The sequence below is a fragment of the Hyaena hyaena genome, unplaced genomic scaffold, assembly GCF_003009895.1.
Source record: "Hyaena hyaena isolate Hyena2069 unplaced genomic scaffold, ASM300989v1 scaffold_1388, whole genome shotgun sequence".
NCBI classification, from domain to species: domain Eukaryota; kingdom Metazoa; phylum Chordata; class Mammalia; order Carnivora; family Hyaenidae; genus Hyaena; species Hyaena hyaena.
In genome coordinates, this window is record NW_024082022.1 from 56,406 (window position 1) to 72,857 (window position 16,452).

Sequence of the window (16,452 nt, forward strand, 5' to 3'; positions counted from 1 at the left end):
AATACTTACTAATAAAAAACACTGATGCAATGTTTGGAAATATCTAAATACTCTATCTGTAGATATAGACTTTTAGTGTGTTAGGTCTTGCAGGTGAAAAACTGATGTTCTGGGAAGTGGAGACCAACTTTTCCACTCTCCACTGGTTTTCAAGAGAAAAGATTCATATGATTGTAAATGAATTAATAAACATTTAAACCTAAAAAAAAGAGAGAGAGAGAGGAAAGGTCTTCCCTACTCTCTCCTGGCATCGGTCTGTTCCCTCACCTACTTATTCTGGTGACTTACCTGACTGATGAATTTGGGAGCATAAACTGAGCATGTGTAACTGAGCCTCTTCCTCTTTCTTTTCCTTTGGCTGCCAGCTGCCCACATACATTTGTGTCTGCTTCTTCCTTATTTTACAAGGAAAGGCTTTCACATAAGGATACCTGTGGTTTTATAATATTGCCTGCAAATAGATGGGTAAGCCTAACTGATTCTTTGGTGCATTAAGGAATCCACATTCTCTGATATTAGCTATATTAGTAATAAAGCTGATGTTTTTATCTCCATGTGCAAGACCTCCCTATCTTTCAATTGGTTCCAAACTCTGACAAATAAAGGACTTATATTGTGGCCCTCTAAAACCCATATAATCAGAAAGTAGAACTCCTACAAACCTACAATGTGAATGCAACCTCCGTGGACCTCAGTCATGCTCCATTATGTATCTGGGCAGTCATTCCAATGAATCTCTTATCAGAACACAAATGTTGCCTATTTTCCTGGCCAAGACTTTGTGGATCTCCTGATACAATATTCTTTCATTACTACCATTAAAAGAATGAAATGGCTACCAAGTGACTATTTGGTTACTGGACACTCCATTAACTTTGGAAAACTCCCATCAGAAAGACAGCACACAAGGTGTGATACTTATATATTAAAAAAAAAAAAAAAACCAAAAACCCAACAACCTTAGACTTGTTCCAGGCTGTAATAGCACCTTCCACATAAGCCTGTAGGCTTTTTTTAAAAAAACAAGGCAGAGAGATTTCTGTTGTTAATTTTTTGAAGAACCTCCACACTGTTTTCCAGAGGGGCTGCACCCGTTTACATTCCCACCAACAGTGTAGGAGGGTGCCCGTTTCTCCACATCCTCGCCAGCATCTCAAGTTCTCTGATTTGCTCATTTTAGCCACTCTGACTGGTGTGAGGTGGTATCTCAGTGTGGTTTTGATTTGTATTTCCCTGATGAGGAGGGATGCTGAGCATCGTTTCATGTGTCTGTTGGCCATCTGGATGTCCTCTTTGGAGAAGTGTCTGTTCATATCTTCTGTCCATTTCTTCACTGGGTTGTTTGTTTTTCGGGTGTGGAGTTTGGTAAGTTCCTAATAGATTCTGGATATTAACCCTTTATCTGATATGTCATTGGAAACTATCTTTTCCCATTCTGTCGGTTGCCTATTAGTTTTATGGATTGTTTCCTTTGCCGTGCAGAAGCTTTTAATCTTGATGAGGTCCCAATAGTTCATTTTTGTGCTTGATTCCCTTGCTTTTGGGGATGTGTCAAGTAAAAAATTGCTGTGGATGAGGTCAAAGAGGTTGTTTCCTGCTTTCTCCTCTAGGGTTTTGATGGTTTCTTGTCTCACATTCAGGCCCTTTATCCATTTTGAGTTTATTTTTGTGCATGGTGTGAGAAAATGATCTAGTTTCATTCTTCTGGATGTTGCTGTCCCGTTGTCCCAGCACCATCTGTTAAAGAGACTGTCTTTTTTCCATTGGATACTCTTCCCTGCTTTGTCAAAGATTAGTTGGCTGTATACTTTTGAGTCCACTATGACCCAGCAGCAGCACTGCTAGGAATTTACCCAAGGGATATAGGAGTGCTGATGCATAGGGGCACATGGACCCCAATGTTCATAGCAGCACTCTCCACAATAGCTAAAACATGGAAAGACCCTAAGTGTCCATCAATGGACGAATGGATCAAGAAGATGTGGTTTATCTATACAATAGAATACTACCTGGCAATGAGAAAGAATGAAATCTGGCCATGTGTAGTAACATGGATGGACCTTGAGGGTGTTATGCTGAGCAAAATAAGTCAGGCAGAGAAGGACAGATACCATGTTTGCACGTATAGGTGGATTAGGAGGAACTTAACGGAGGACCATGGGGGAGAAGAAGGGGGGAAATAAGGGGGAAGAGGGAGGGAGGCAAACCATGAGAGACTCTTGAATGTTGAGAACAAACCGAGGACTGATGGGAGTGGGGGAGAGGGGAAGGGGAGTGATAGGCATGGGGGAAAGCACTTGTGGGGATGAGTACTGTGTGTTATATGGAAACCAACTTGACAATAAACTATTAAAAAAAAAAACAAGGCAGAGAGAGATTTCTAGGGGTATCTCAGGCCTGTCACGTTGAACGAATGCCTGAGCTGAAATGTGAAGCTTCCTACAGACTCTAATGGATTGTTATTTCTAGACTCAATGGGCTTGTTGTCAAAGGGGAGTTTCAGTGTAACAGAAATTCTTCTCTCCTTACTTTTATTGTCTGTGCTCTGAATTTAAGGAAAAAACTTTCTACCTCCCAACCTCTTAAAATGCAGTTAGGAAAAATTTCCTATAATTTTATTTTAGGAGAGGGAAAAAAAACTTTGATCACTGCAGTAAATGATTCCAGTACCCTTCAGAAGGGACAGGAAAAACCATGCTGAGTAAGATGCTGGCCTTCTATTTGTGATTCTGTTATGTTAATCTATAAAGTATCCAATTCTAATGTCCTTTTTTTCCTGGCTGGAGAAATCCCTTAGCAAATACTTAGCAAATTAACAGTCTATGTTCCTTTGCCAAAGCTCCCAAATCATCCCTTTCACTTGGAGCAAAAAATGAACCAAAAGGAGGAGAGAAGGAGTAACTATACTGTTAAAGAACTAAAAAGAGTGGCTTTTGGATGATGTTTTTAATACTTCTTGAAGCAAAGGAACGACATAGGAAATTGCAATGCCTTGAAAACTGTCCAAGCCAAGTCAGTCTAGGCTACATTTTTATTTAAATGTGGATGAGAAATCTATAATCTCACTTATTACTATGTGTTTTATTTTTCCTTACTTTCTTAGCAAAGCCTATTTTTTAAAGATTTTTTTTGTTTTTTATTTTAAGTATAATTAATATAGAGTGTTGTATTACTTTTAGGTGTACAATATATTGATTCAACAATTCTATACACTACTCAGTGTTATCATGATAAGTGTACTCTTTAATTTCCTTCACTTATTTCACCTATCTTCCCACCAACCTCCCCTTTGGTAACCATCAATTTTTTCTCTATAGTTAAGAGTCTATTTCTTGGTTTGCTTCTCTTGCTTTCTTTTTTCCCTTTGCTCATTTGTTTTGTTTTCTAAATTCCACATATGAGTGAAATCGTACGGTATTTGTCTTTCTCTGACAAACCTATTTTGCTTAGCATTATTCTCTTTAGCTCTATCCATCTTGCCGAAAATGGCAGGATTTCATTCCTTTTATGGTTGAATAATATTCCATTCTATATATACCACATCTTCTTGACCCATCCATCATTCATCAGTCAGTGGATACTTGGGCCGCTTCCATAATTTGGCTATAGTAAATAATACTGCAATCAATATATGGGTGCATGTATCACCTTGAATTAGTGCTTTCATATTTTTTGGGTAAATACCAGATATTGCAATTACTGGATCATGTGGTAGTTCAATTTTTACCTTTCTGAGGACCCCCCTCCACTACTTTCCATGGTGGATGCACCAGTTTGTATTACCACCAACAGTATAAGAGGGTTCTTTTCTCTACATCCATGCTAACACTTATTATTTCATATGATTTTGATATTTAGGCATTTTGCCAGGTGTGAGGCGATATTTCATTGTAGTTTTGATTTGTATTTCCCTGATGATGAGTAATGAGCATCTTTTCATGTGTCTTTTGGCCATCTGCATGTCATCTTTGGAGAAATGTCGTTTATGTCTTCTGCCTATTTTTTTCCTGGATTAACTGTCTTTTGGGTGTTGAGTTATAAAGTTCTTTATATATTTTGGATACTAACCCTTCATTGGATATATCATTCGCAAATATCTTCTTCCATTCAGTAGGTTGCCTTTTAGTTTTGTTGATTATTTAAAATTAAAAACATTTTTTTATTTTGATGTAGTCCCAATAGTTTATTTTTGCTTTTGTTTCCCTTGCCTTAGGAGACATATCTAGAAAGAAGTTGCTACAGTCAATGTCAAAGAAGTTACTGCCTCTGTTCTCCTCTAGGATTTTTATGGTTTCAGGTCTCACATTTAGGTATTTAATCCATTCTGAGCTTATTTTTTTGTATGGTGTAAGAAAGTGGTCCAATTTCATTCTTTTGCATGTTGCTGTCCAATTTTCCCAACACCATTTGTTGAAGAGACTGTCATTTTCCCATTACTTGACCATAGAATTGTGGGTTCATTTCTCAGTTTTCTATTTTGTTCCATTGATCTATGTGTCTTTTTTTGTGCCAGTACCATACTGTTTTGATCACTACAGGTTTGTAATATACTTTAAGTCTAGAATTGTGATCCCTCCAGCTTTACTTTTCTTTTAAAAGGTTGCATTGGCTATTTGGGTCTTTTGTGGTTCCATACAAATTTTAGGATTGTTCATTCTAGCTCTGTGAAAAATACTGGTAGTATTTTTATAGGGATTGCATGAAATGTGTAGATTGCTTTGGGCAGTATAGACATTTTAACAGTATTTGTTCTTCTAATCCATGAGCATGGAGTGTTTTCTCATTTCTTTGTGTCATCTTCACTTTCTTTCATCAATGTTTTATAGTTTTCAGAGTATGGGTCTTTAATTTCTTTGGTTAGGTTTATTCTTAGGTAACTTATCATTTTCAGTACAACTGTAAATGGGATTGCTTCCTAAAGTTCTCTTTCTGCTGCTTCATTATTGGTGTATAGATATGCAACACATTTCTGTACATTGATTTTTTATCCTGCAACCTTACTGAATTTGTGTAGAAGTTCCAGGAAATTTTTGGTCGAGTCTTTCAGGTTTTCTATATAGAGTGTCATGTTATCTGCAAATAGTGAAAGTTTGACTTCTTCCTTGCCGATTTGGATGTCCTTTATTTCTTTTCGTTGTCTGATTGCTGTGTCTAGGACTTCCAGTACTATGTTGCATAGGGGCGCCTGGGTGGCTTAGTTGGTTAAGCGTCCGACTTTCACTTAGGTCATGATCTCACGGTTCGTGGATTCGAGCCCCGCGTCGGACTCTGTGCTGACTGCCAGCTCAGAGCCTGGAGCCTGCTTCAGTCTGTGACTCCCTCTCTCTCTGACCCTCCCCTGCTCACGCTGTCTCTCTCTCTCTCTCTCTCCTAGAAATAAATAAAACATTAAAAAAAAATGTGGTGAGAGTGGACACCCTTGTCTTGTTTCTGACCATAGAGGAAAAGCTCTATTTTTCCCCAGTTAGGATAATATTAGCTGTGGGTTCTTCGTATATAGCCTTTAATTATGTTGAGCTATGTTCCCTCTAAACCTACTTTGTTGAGAGTTTTTATTAAGAATGGATATTGTATTTTGTCAAATATTTTTTCTGCATCTATTGACAGGATCATATGGTTCTTATCCTTTCTTCTATTAATGTGATGTATCATGTTGATTGATTTATGAATATTGAGCTACCTTTGCAGCCCAGGAATAAATTTCATTTGAGTGTGGTGAATGATTTTTTAAAAAAATGTTTAGTTATTTACTTGAGAGAGAGGGAGAGGAGAGAGAAAGAAAGAGACAAGCAGAGAGAGAGAGGGAGAGAGACAGAATCCCAAGTAAGCTCCACATTGTCAGCACAGAGCCTGATGCGGGGCTCAAACTCACAAACTGTTGAGATCATGATCTGAGCTGAAATCAAGAATCAGATGCTTAACCATCTGAGCCACCCGGGTGCCCCAGTGAATGATTTTTTTTTAATGTATTGTTGGATTGGGTTTGCTAATATTTTGTTGAGGATTTTTGCATCTGTGTTCATCAGGGATATTGGCTTGTAGTTCTCTCTCTCTCTCTCTCTCTCTCTCTCTCTCTGTGTGTGTGTGTGTGTGTGTGTGTGTGTGTGTGTTATTGGGTTTTGGTATCAGGGTGATTGCTGGCTTTATAGAATGAGTTTAGAAGTTTTCCTTCCATTTCTATTTTTTGGAATGATTTGAGAAGAATAGGTATTAAGTCTTCTTTAAATGTTTGGACCCATGAAGACATTTGGTGCTGTACTTATGTTTGTCAGGAGATTTGTTGTTGTTGTTTTCACTGATTAAATTTCTTTTCTAGTTTTCAATCTGTTCAAATTTTTTATTTCTTCTTGTTTCCAGTTTTGGTAGTTTAGATGTTTCTAGGAATTTACTTATTTCTTCTGTTTTTCCAATTTGTTGGCACACAATTTTTCATAACATTTTCTTATAATTGTTTGTATTTCTGTGGTGTTGGTTAATTATCCTCTTTCAATTGTGATTTTGTTTATTTGGATCCTCTCCCTTTTTTTGATAAGCCTAGCTGGGGGTTATCAATTCTGTTGATCTTTTCAAAGAGCATCTTGGTAAATTTATCTGTTCTATTGTTTTTTAAGTTTCCATATCATTTATTTCTGTTCTAATCTTTATTATTTCCTTTTTTCTGCTGGGTTTGGGTTTTTTCCCCATTCTATTTCTAGCTCTTTTAGATGTAAGGCTAAGTTGTTTATTTGAGATTTTTCTTGCTTCTTGATGTAGGCCTGTATTGCCATATGCTTACCTCTTAGAACAGCTTTTGCACATCCCAAATAATTTGGACTGTTCTGTTTCATTTGTATTTGTTTCCATGTAATTTTTTATTTCTTTTTTTGATTTCTCGATTGACTCATTAATTCTTTAGTAGCATGTTTTTTTAACCTCCATGAATTTGTGCTCTTTCTAGTTTCTTTTTTCTTCTGGCTAATGTGATCTATTCTAGAGAATGCATTTGAAAAGAATGTGTATTCTGCTGTTTTATAATGGAATATTCTGAATATGTCTGCTAACTCCATCTGGTCCAGTGTGTCACTCAAGGCCATTGCGACCTTGTTGATTTTCTGATTGGATGATCTGTCCATTGATGTAAGTGGGATGTTGAAGTCCCCTACTATTATTGTATTACTATTAGCTAATTTATGTTTGTTATTAACTGCTTTATGTATTCGGGTTTTTCAGTGTTGGGTGCATAAATATTTACAATTCTTACATCTTTTTGGATTGTCCCCTTTATTATTATATAATGTTCTTTTTTGTCTCTTGTTACAGTCTGTTTTAAATTCTACCTTTTCTGATATAAGTATTGCTACTTTGGCTTCCATTTGACATCCATTTGTACGATAAATGTTTTTCCATCCCCTCACTTTCAGTCTGCAGGTCTCTTTAGGTCTGTAATGAGTCTCTTGTTGGCAGCATATAGATGGGTCTTGTTTTTTTATTCACTCTATCACCCTACGTCTTTTCATTGGATTGTTTAGTTCACTTACAAAGTAATTATTGATAAATATGTATTATTGCACTTTCTTGTTTTGGTTGTTTTGTGGTTTTTCTCTGATCATTTCTTCTCTTGCACTCTTTCATGTTTTGCTGGCTTTCTTTAGTGATATACTTGGATTCTTTTCTCTATTTTTTTCATATTATTGGTTTTTTATTGTTGTTATCACTAGGTTTGCATATAACACCCTTTATATATAGAAGTTTATCTTAGGTTGATGGTCATTTATGTTTGAACCCATTCTTTATTCCTCTTCTCCTGATGATTTAGGTATATGGAGTCATATTTTACATTCTTTTATTTTATAAAACCCTTGACTGATATTTAGAGAAATACTTATTTTTACTGCTTTCATGCTTTTTACTCTTCATATTCTCATTTTTGGTCTTCCTTTTCTGTTCATATAGTCCCCTTTAATATTTCTTTTAGGGCTGATTTAGTGGTCAGGAACCATTTCATTTTTATTTCTCTGGTAAACTCTTTATTTCTCCTTCTATTCTGAATAATAGCCTTTCTGGATAAACTATTCTTGGTTGCAGACTTTTTTCCTTTCTGCACCTTAAATATATGAGGCACTCCTCCTACCCTGCAAAGTTTCTCCTGAAAAATCCACTGATAGCCTTATGGGGTTTCTTTTGTATATAACTGTCTTCTTTCATATTGCTGCTTAATTTTTTTTTCTTTACCACTACTTTTTGCCATTTTAATAACTATGTGTCTCGGTGTGGACCTCCTTGAGTTGATTTGGGTGGGGGGAGGTATGTCTGTGTTTCTTGAATCTGGATGTTGGTTTCCTTTCCCAGATTAGGGAAGTTTTCAACTATTTTTTCTTTTTTCTCCATAAATAGTTTCTTGTCAACTTAGTTTCCATATAACAACACCCAGTGCTCATCCCAACAAGTGCCCTCCTCCAGGCCCATCACCCCCCTTTAACTCTCCCCCACCACCATCAGCCCTCAGTTTGTTCTCAACATTCAAGAGTCTCTCATGGTTTGCCTCTTTCCCTCTCCCGAACAATTTTCCCCTTCTTCTAACCCATGGTCCTCTGTTAAGTTCCTCCTAAACCTCCTATACGTGCAAACATATGGTATATGTCCTTCTCTGCCTGAACTTATTTCGCTCAGCATAACACCCTCGAGTTCCATCCATGTTGCTACACATGGCCAGATTTCATGCTTTCTCATTGCCATGTAGTATTCCATCGTATAGATAAACCACATCTTCTTGAGCCATTGGTCTGTTGATGGACACTTAGGCTCTTTCCCTGTTTTGGCTATTGTTGAGAGTGCTGCTGTGAACATTGGGGTCCATGTGCCCCTATACATGAGCAACCCTGTATCCCTTGGGTAAATTCCTAGCAGTGCCAGTGCTGGGTCATAGGGGAGTTCTACTGTTAAATTTTTGAGGAACCTCCACACTGTTTCCCAGAGGGGCTGCACCAGCTTACATTCCCACCAACAGTGTAGGAGGGTGCCCATTTCTCCACATCCTCGCCAACATCTATAGTCTCCTGATTTGTCCATTTTTGTCACTCTCACCGGCGTGAGGTGGTATCTCAGTGTGGTTTTGATTTGTATTTCCCTGATGAGGAGGGATGCTGAACATCGTTTCATGTGCCTGCTGGCCATCTGGATGTCCTCTTTGGAGAAACGTCTGTTCATGTCATCTGCCCATTTCTTCACTGGATTATTTGATATTCGGGTGTGGAGTTTGGTGAGTTCCTTATAGATTTTGGATACTAGCCCTTTATCTGCTATATCATTTGCAACTATCTTTTCCCATTTTGTCAGTTGTCTATTAGTCTTATGGATTGTTTCCTTTGCCGAACAGAGGCTTTTAATCTTGATGAGGCCCCAATAGTTTATTTTTGCTCTTGATTCCCTTGCCTTTGGGGATGTGTCAAGCAAGAAATTACTGCAGTTGAGGTCAGGGAGGTTGTTTCCTGCTTTCTCCACTAGGATGTTGATAGCTTCCTTTCTCATGTTCAGGTCCTTTATCCATGTTGAGTTTATTTTTGTGCATGGTGTGAGAAAATGATCTAGTTTCATTCTTCTGCATGTTGCTGTCCAGTTCTCCCAGCACCATCTGTTAAAGAGGCTGTCTTTTTTCCATTGGATACTCTTTCCTGCTTTGTCAAAGATTAGTTGGCCATACACTTGTGGGTCCACTTCTGAGTTCTCTATTCTATCCCATTGGTCTATGTGTCTGTTTTTGTGGCAATACCATACTGTCTTGACGATGACAGCTTTGTAGTAGAGGCTAAAGTCTGGGATGGTGATGCCCCCGTTTTGGTTTTCTTCTTCAATATTAGTTTGGCTATTTGGGATCTTTGTGATTCCATACAAATTTTAGGGTAGTTTGTTCTAGGCTTGAGAAGAATGCTGGTGCAATTTTGATTGGGATTGCATTGAATGCGTAGATTGCTTTGGGCAGTAATGACATTTTAACTATATTTATTCTCTCAATCCATGAGCATGGAATGTTTTTCCATTTCTTTGTGTCTTCTTCAATTTCCTTCATAAGTTTTCTATAGTTTTCATCATACAGATCTCTTGTGTCCTTGGTTAGGTTTATTCCTAGGTATTTTATGGTTTTTTGTGCAATTGTGAATGGGATCAGTTTCTTGATTTCTCTTTCTGCGTCTTCATTGTTGGTGTATAAATATGCAACGATTTCATTACGTTGATTTTGTATCCTGCAACTTTGCTGAATTCATGGATCAGTTCTAGTAGACTTCTGGTGGAGTCTGTCGCATTTTCTATGTAGAGTATCATGTCGTCTGCGAAAAGTGAAAGTTTGACTTGTTCTTTGTCAATTCTGATGCCTTTGATTTCCTTTTGTTGTCTGATGGCTGATGCTAGGACTTCCAGCACTATGTTACACAACAGTGGTGAGAGTGGACAACCCTGTCGTGTTCCTGACCTCAGAGGGAAAGCTCTCAGTTTTTCCCCGTTGAGGATGATGTTAGCTGAGGGCTTCTCATAGATGGCTTTTATGATGTTTAATTAAGTTCCTTCTATCCTGACGTTCTTGAGGGTCTTTATTAAGAAGGGATGCTCTATCAAATGCTTTTTCTGTATCTATCGACAGGATTGTATGGTTTTTATCTTTTCTTTTATTTCTGTGATGTATTACATTGTTTGATTTGCGAATATTGAACCACCCTTGTAACCCAAGAATGAATCCCACTTGATCTTGGTGGATAATTCTTTTAATGTGCTTTTGGATTTGATTTGCAAGTATCTTGTTGAAGATTTTTGCATCCGTATTCATCAAGGATATTAGCCTGTAGTTCTCTCTCTCTCTCTCTCTCTCTTTTTTTTTTCCCCTGGGTCTCTGTCTGGTTTGGGAATAAAAGTGATGCTGGCTTCGTAAAATGAGTCCGGAAGTTTTCCTTCGATTTCTGTTCTTTGGAATAGTTGAGAAGAATGGGTATCTTTTAGATATCTGGTAGAATTCCCCAGGGAAGCCATCTGGCCCAGGGCTCTTATTTTTGGGAGATTTTTTATAACTGATTCAATTTCTTCACTAATTATGAGTCTGTTCAGATTTTCTATCTCTTCTATGTGAATTTTGGTAGTGAGTGTTTGTTTAGGAATTTGTCCATTTCTTCTAAGTTGTCCAATTTGTTGGCATATAATTTTTCATAGTATTCCCTAATGATTGCTTATATTTCTGAGGGGTTGGTTGTAATAAGTCCATTTTCATCCATGATTTTGTCTATTTGAGTGCTCTCTCTTTTCTTTTTGAGAAGCCTGGCTAGAGGTTTGTCAATTTTGTTTATTTTTTCAAAAAACCAACTCTTGGTTTCATTGATCCTTTCAACTGTTTTTTTTTTTTTAATTCTATATTGTTTATTTCTGCCCTGATTTTTATTATTCTCTTCGCCTAATGAGTTTGGGGTGCTCTTACTGGTCTGCTTCTAGTTCCTTTAGGTGATCTGTTAGATTTTGTATGTGTGCTTTTTCTAGTTTCTTTAAATAGGCCTGGAGTGCAATGTACTTTCCTCTTAGGGCTGCCTTTGCCACATCTCATAGAGTTTGAATTGTATTTTCATTTGTTTCCATATATTTTTAAATTTCTTCTCTAATTGCCTGATTGGCTCATTCATTCTTTAGTAGCGTGTTCTTTTTTAAAACTTTTTTTTTAAGTTTTATTTATTTCTGAGAGAGAGAGAGAGAGAGAGAGAGAGAGCGATCTTGAGCATGGGAGGGTCAGAGAGAGAGGGAGATACAGAACCTGAAACAGGCACCAGGCTCTGGACTAGCTGTCAACACAGAGCCCGACGCGGGTCTAGAACCCACGAACCGTGAGATCATGACCTGAGCCGAAGTCGGACGCTTAACCAACTAAGCCACCCAGGCGCCCCACAGTAGGGTATTCTTTAACTTCCATGTTTTTGGAGGTTTTCCAGACTTCTTCCTGTGGTTAATTTCAAGTTTCATAGCATTGTGATCTGAAAGTGTGCATGGTATGATCTCAGTTCTTTTATATTTATTGAGGGCTGCTTTATGTCCCAGTATGAGATTTATCTTGGAGAATGTGCCATGCGCACTTGGGAAGAAAGTGAATTCCATGGCCTCAGTATGTAGAGTTCCAAATATAACTGTCAAATCCATCTGGTCCAATGTATCGTTCAAGTCCATTGTTTCTTTAGTAGTTTTCTCTCTAGTTGATCTATCCATTGCTGTAAGTAGACTATTAAAGTCCCCTGCTATTAACACATTCTATCCATAGGATTGTTTCTGTTTGTGATTGTTTTATGTGTTTAGGTGCTCCCGTATTTGGTGCGTAGACATTTATAATTGTTAGCACTTCCTGATGGATAGACCCTGTAATTACTATAATGCCCTTCTTCAACCCTTTGTACTGCCTTATTTTAAAGTCCAGTTTGTCTGATATAAGTATTGCTACTCCAGCTTTTTTTTGACTTCCAGTAGCATGATAGATATTTCTCCATCCCCTTACTTTCAATCTGAAGGTGTCCTCCAGTCTAAAATGAATTTCTTGTAGACAGCAAAGAGATTTTGGTTCTTTATCCATTCTGCTACCCTATGTCTTTTGATTGGGGCATTTAGTCCATTTACATTTGGTGTTATTATTTTGAAACATGGGTTTAGAGTCATTGTGTTCTTTGTAGGATTCGTGCTTGTGGTGGTGACTCTGGTAACTTGCGTTCCTTGCAACATTTCCCTCATAGAGTTCCCCTCAGGATTTCTTGTAGGACTGGTTTAGTGGTGATGAATTTTTTGTTTATTTGGAAAGACTTTTATCTCTCCTTCTATTCTGAATGACAGGCTTGCTGCATAGAGGATTCTTGGCTGCATATTTTTTCTGTTCATCACATTGAAGATCTCTTGCCATTCCTTTCTGGCCTGCCAAGTTTCAGTAGATAGGTCTGTCACCACTCTGATAGGTTTCCCTTTGTATGTTAAGGCCTTTTTTCTCCCTCGCTGCTTTCAGAATTCTCTCTTTGTCCTTATATTTAGCCAGTTTCACTATGATATCTCGTCCAGAAGATCGATTCAAGTTACGTCTGAGGGGAGTTCTCTGTGCCTCTTGGATTTCAACATCTACTTCCTTCCCCAGGTAGGGGAAGTTCTCTGCTATAATTTGTTCAAGGACTCCTTCAGCGCCTTTCCCTCTATCTTCCTTTTCTGGAATTTCTATGATATAGATATTGTTCTGTTTGATTGTATTGCTCAGCTCTCAAACTTTTTTTTCGTGTTCCTGGATCAGTTTATCTCTCTTTTTCTCGGCTTCCTCTTTTTCTATAATTGTTTCTTCTAAATCACTTATTCTCCTTTCTGCCTCTTCAATCCGTGCATTGGACACCTCCTTTTTATTATGCATCTCATTTATAGCATTTTTTTAAATTCATCACAACTATTTTTAAGCTCCATAGTCTTTGTAACAATAGTTTCTTCCATGCCTTTTTCAAGACCAGCAATTAATTTTATTACTATCATTCTAAATTTTTGTTCAATCATGTTGCTTATATCTGTTTTGATCAGTGCTTTAGCTGCTATTTCTTCCTGGAATCTTTAGAGGTGAGTTCTTCTGTTTTGTCATTTTGGCTAGCTTTCTGTCTCTTGTTAGTTTTAAAAGCTGGTTATGCACTCTGCACCTAAGAGTACCGCTGTATTAAAGAAGGCTCGGGGCGCCTGGGTGGCTTAGTCGGTTGAGCGTCCGACTTTCGCTTAGGTCATGATCTCGCGGTTCGTGGGTTCGGGGCCCGCGTCGGGCTCTGTGCTGACTGCCAGCTCAGAGCCTGGAGCCTGTTTCAGTCTGTGACTCCCTCTCTCTCTGACCCTCTCCTGCTCACGCTGTCTCTCTCTCTCAGAAATAAATAAAACATAAAAAAAAAAAAAAAGAAGGCTCTTTGACTGTCTAGGGACTGTCCATTCAGGAATTATTCTTTGAATGGTGTCTCTTGGTATCTCTTGTTGAGATTGTTATTTTCTTTCCCTTCTAATAGTGGTATTTGGGACTCTCCACCATGTGTACTTTGGCTTGTTTCTTGAGGTAGCTTCTTTTGGGTCTGATCTCCCTGTGCCGCGAGGGTAGCTATGGTGGGCCATGCTCTATGTTCCAAGCTAGGCCTCATTTCCAGATCTTAATCCTCGTGCCCCATTGATATTGCCGGAAATATAAACTCGCAGGCAAGTCCCTCTGAGCAATTTTAAGCCTGTCGCCTACCCCCAGGGAATCGAACGGAGCCAGAAGCACAGAGGCACGGATTCAGTCTCTGCCATGTCCCCTCCAGGTCGAGCTGGCATGCAAGGAGCAGTTTCTCCTGGGGCCGCCTGAGACCAGTGAGTTCCGCCTCGGGTCAGCTGGACAGCAGGAAACCAAATCTTTCTGTGTCCTGAGCCGAGGGTTTTCTCTTCTCCAGTAATAGGGACAGTGTTTTGAGCAATTTCGGCCGCTCTTTCTTTTTTCCCCTAGACTCACCATGGTTCCCCACAAAGGGGGCTCCCACCTCTCCCTCTGTGTCTCCAGTTCCGGCCTGTTTTTATGTTCCCCAGTTGCACTCGTGCTATAAAGTTTTCTCAGTGGACTCTGTCTCCTTTTCCTCCCAAACTCCTGGATTCGGTAAGGGTTCCTATGGTTTCAGGCCTTCTCCGTTTGAGAGATGGGGGCGAGTGAAATTATGAAGCTCCCTACTTCTCCACCATCTTGCTTCCTCTCTCCAGACTGTAAGCTTCTTGAGGGCACAGTTCATTTTCTAAGATTCTTGCATTCTGTAGATTGTCAGAGTTTGGAAACAGAGGCTCAGAGACGTTAGGAGGATGGCTGAGGTCCACACAGCAGGCATAAGCAAGTAGGGCCTGGTCACAACCTAGGGGGTCCACGCTGCCCAAAGCACCTGCCTCCTTTCTGCTCCATGGTCTCTCAACTATTATTTCTTCAAATGAGTTTTCTGCCCCCTTTTCTCTCTGTTCTTTTCTTGGGATCCCTATAATGTCTATGTCATTATGCTTGATGGAGTCGTTGAGTTCCCTAAGACTTCTCATTTTGCACAAGCAATTATCAGGGAATACTATGAAAAATTATATGCCAACAAACTGGACAACTTTGAAGAAATGGACAAATTCCTAAACACACGTTCACTATGAAAATTCACACAGGAAGAGAGAAAATCTGAACAGACCCATAACTAGTGAAGAATTCAAATCAGTTATCAAAAATCTCCCAACAAATAAGAGCCCTGGGCCAGATGGCTTCCCTGGGGAATTCTACCAGACATTTAAAAACAGAATTAATACTCATTCTTCTCAAGCTCTTCCAAAACATAGAAATCGAAGGAAAACTTCCAGACTCATTTTATGAAGCCAGCATCACATTGATTCCCAAGCCAGACAGAGATCCAGCAAAGAAAGAGAACTACAGGCCAATATCCCTGATGAATATGGATGTAAAAATCCTCAACAAGATACTTGCAAATCTTATCCAATAGCACATAAAAAGAATTATCCACCAAGATCAAGTGGGATTCATTCCTGGATTACAGGGCTGGTTTCGTATTCGCAAGTCAATCAATGTAATACATCACATTAACAAAAGAAAAGAGAAAAACCATATGATCCTGTCGATAGATGCAGAAAAAGCATTTGACAAAATACAGCATCCTTTCTTTTTTTTTAAAAAAATTTTTATTTATTTCTGAGAGAGACAGCATGAGCAGGGGAGGGTCAGAGAGAGAGAGAGAGAGAGAGACATAGAGTTGGAAACAGGCTCCAGGCTCTGAGCTGGCTGTTAGCACAGAGCCCGATGTAGAGCTCGAACCCATGAACCGTGAGGTCATGACCTGAGCCAAAGTCGGCACTCAACCGACTGAGCCACCAAGGTGCCCCTAGTGTCCCTTCTTAATAAAGACCCTCAAGAACGTCAGGATAGAAGGAACTTAATTAAACATCATAAAAGCCATCTATGAGAAGCCCTCAGCTAACATCATCCTCAACGGGGAAAAACTGAGAGCTTTCCCTCTGAGGTCAGGAACACGACAGGGTTGTCCACTCTCACCACTGTTGTGTAACATAGTGCTGGAAGTCCTAGCATCAGCCATCAGACAACAAAAGGAAATCAAAGGCATCAGAATTGACAAAGAACAAGTCAAACTTTCACTTTTCGCAGACGACATGATACTCTACATAGAAAATGCGACAGACTCCACCAGAAGTCTACTAGAACTGATCCATGAATTCAGCAAAGTTGCAGGATACAAAATCAACGTAATGAAATCGTTGCATATTTATACACCAACAATGAAGACGCAGAAAGAGAAATCAAGAAACTGATCCCATTCACAATTGCACAAAAAACCATAAAATACCTAGGAATAAACCTAACCAAGGACACAAGAGATCTGTATGATGAAAACTATAGAAAACTTATGAAGGAAATTGAAGAAGACACAAAGAAAT